The sequence below is a fragment of the Lathyrus oleraceus genome, chromosome 1 (assembly GCF_024323335.1).
Source record: "Lathyrus oleraceus cultivar Zhongwan6 chromosome 1, CAAS_Psat_ZW6_1.0, whole genome shotgun sequence".
NCBI classification, from domain to species: domain Eukaryota; kingdom Viridiplantae; phylum Streptophyta; class Magnoliopsida; order Fabales; family Fabaceae; genus Lathyrus; species Lathyrus oleraceus.
In genome coordinates, this window is record NC_066579.1 from 101,022,140 (window position 1) to 101,024,903 (window position 2,764).

General features: G+C 36.3%; 1 pseudogene; it reads right to left on the minus strand.

Moving 5' to 3' along the window:
- LOC127093854 (uncharacterized) lies at positions 1 to 772 on the minus strand (annotated as a pseudogene).
- Positions 773 to 2,764: the final 1,992 nt, after the last annotated feature.

Sequence of the window (2,764 nt, forward strand, 5' to 3'; positions counted from 1 at the left end):
TCAATGTTTTTTGCTAGGTATGAGGTCAAGTACAGGTTTATGCGCATCCCGCAAGTCTGTTTTGGTTCTGCAACATGCTTGGAACTTCTCATATTTGGCAAGGCAGGTTTTGTTGCAGAGAATAAGCAGTGGAATCTTCTTCCTCACAACACTTCCCTTAGTTAACAGATCAAACAGGTACTCTAAGGCAGCACGGAAATTTGGTAAGAAGTCTAAAGCATCAACAACGAAGACTGTGCCAGCTGCTTGAGGCAAGTATTCATCCAATTTGGGTCGAAGACGAGAATGTCCGGGAACATCAACAATATGAACCGGTTTTATCTTTCCCTTCTTCGTTGTTTCATCATGAAGAATAAAAGTGTCTACATTCGGCTCCATTGACGTAACAGTACCTTGATGTGTAGAGCCATCCCTAAGCTGATAGAAGAGAAACGGTTTTCCCACTCCCACTGAGTCCCGTCAACACAATGGTGTTAGGCTTGCTGCACTTAAAAAACCGAAGCAGGAGAAGAACTAGGGTTGTGAAAACCGCGATAGCAGCAGCAGCATAAAGTTGATCGGTGGGAATTTCACGAATGTAGTCATTTGCGACATTCAACAGGTGAGAAATCTGTTCCTTCCATTGATCTAACTCTTGCATTGTGAAATTTGGGTTTTTTTGCTTCAAAGTGTTGAGATGTTTCGATTCTGTGTTGTGCTCGACGGTTGGAGAGTGATAACAGTTCCGAACAGGAAGCAGATGTCTTCCGCCGGACACGGTGGCTGCTGACAGTGCTCTCTTTTACATTTGAAACAGTTGATTATTGGACTGATGCGAATTTTATTTTGATTGTTTCAATGAAGTAATTGCAGTTTCCAGTTCAATCAATTTTCCTTGGAGAACTATACATTTGACTTCAGCTTCTCCATTTGATAAAAATAGTCCTGCCCCGTCTCTTCAAACACTTTCCAACAACTGCTCCAGCCTTACGACCTCAAGCCGACAACTCACTTTCACGCAAGCAAGAAGAATTGCTGACATTTTCTGTCCTACTCTTGTGCTCCTTAAGCTCTGATATTGTTACACTATTTTGATCAATTAGTGCTTTACACTGAGCAGTATACACCGCTAACTCAGGCTTTAGGTAGTCAAGACTCGTGGACAATGTCATTTGTGAATTTCTGACAACAACTAAAAACTTCAGGTGATATCCATACAAGGAAATCATCAAGCCATGAGGCAGCAGGTTTGGCAATGTAGCTTGACTTTGATACCAATGATGCTCTAGATATCACTTCTTATAACACAAGATGAGCAACTCATTTAAAAAAGAATTTGAATCACAGTTGCTAATGGAGCATAGATGGTTTGTATGTTTCGATTCCCAACTGTAATTGTAGTCTTTCACAACAAAATACAATGGTGGAATTAGTTTTTGGTAGTTTTGATGTAGGACTGGTTTTGGTGCAGGATGCAGGTACCAATGATGTCTAATCCAAACGCAAACACAATTGACCACCTCTCTCACATGTTGATTTGATAGAGCTGAGCCTCAAGCTTGCAGCCGGTTTTCTAACTGCAGGATGCAAGTTCATGATGAATTACTGCAGGTAATGTCATGTTTGGTTGGTTCCCTCACTGGTAGGATTGGCTGCAGATACCAAGTGATGGTCATGCTGCAATGACTGATGCACAACCATGTTCACTTGTAACTTGACATACTCCATGTGTTGTAGGTGATGTCCAGAATTTTCAAGGGCCTGAATGGTATTTTTCTGGCAGAATTTTGAAGAAGCAATCAAATATGTAGGAGAATTTGTTGAATCTGTCAAAACACTTAGACATACTGCTCCACCTTAGGATGTTTCATTGTTGGAGTGTTTTTTTGTAAAATGGTTAAATTATATGTAACTGAAAGTGAGTGAAAATTTGAATGGTTTATGTAATATGTGTGAAATTGTTTGTAACTTTGGAATTGAGAAGTAAGTGGTTTTGAACATGTGAATTGAAATGGTTTATGTAATAGGATCCCACATGTAACTGACTTGGGATTATGTAATGAATGTTCATTGAATTGTATTGAATGTAACTGGATATATTGAATGAAGGTTTGAAAGTTTGAATGAATGGTTATGGTTACAGTTTGAACTTGATTGAAGTGATTGTAAAGAATAAGAATGGTGAGACCTTGGTTTATGAAATGGGTTGTAGGATATGGATGTGATGCATTGTTATGCTTGAATTATGCTTGAATGTTAAATGAAAATGTATGTATGAAAATGAGTTTGGAAATGTTTGAAAGGTAAATATTATTGAATGTTATGAAATGTGTGTATGTGCTATTTTGATCTGAAATGCACTATGGATGTAAAATGGATCATGTTTGGTTATAAAATGGATATGGATTTTTAGGAATAATCCGAGACTAATCAAAATGTCAATTTAAAATCAAAAAGCCAAATAAAAACCAATCAAAATCAAATTAATCTATAATTTGTTAAAATTACTTTGATGTCAAATTCTAACATTTATTTGGAAATTAAAAATCAATTAGAATTTGAATCATTAGTAAAAATACAATTAAGATTAACTTGAAATTTGGAATTAGATTTACTTTGAAATTAAATTAAAATTGAAAAAATTTAAAAAAAGTCAAATAACTAAAATCCATTTTGTAATCACAAAGCACCATGATCAAAAAGCTAGATAATAACCAATGTTTATCACAAAATATGGATTTGGGAATGAATGTATGCAAATGAACTTTAGGCCAAGTGCCAAATA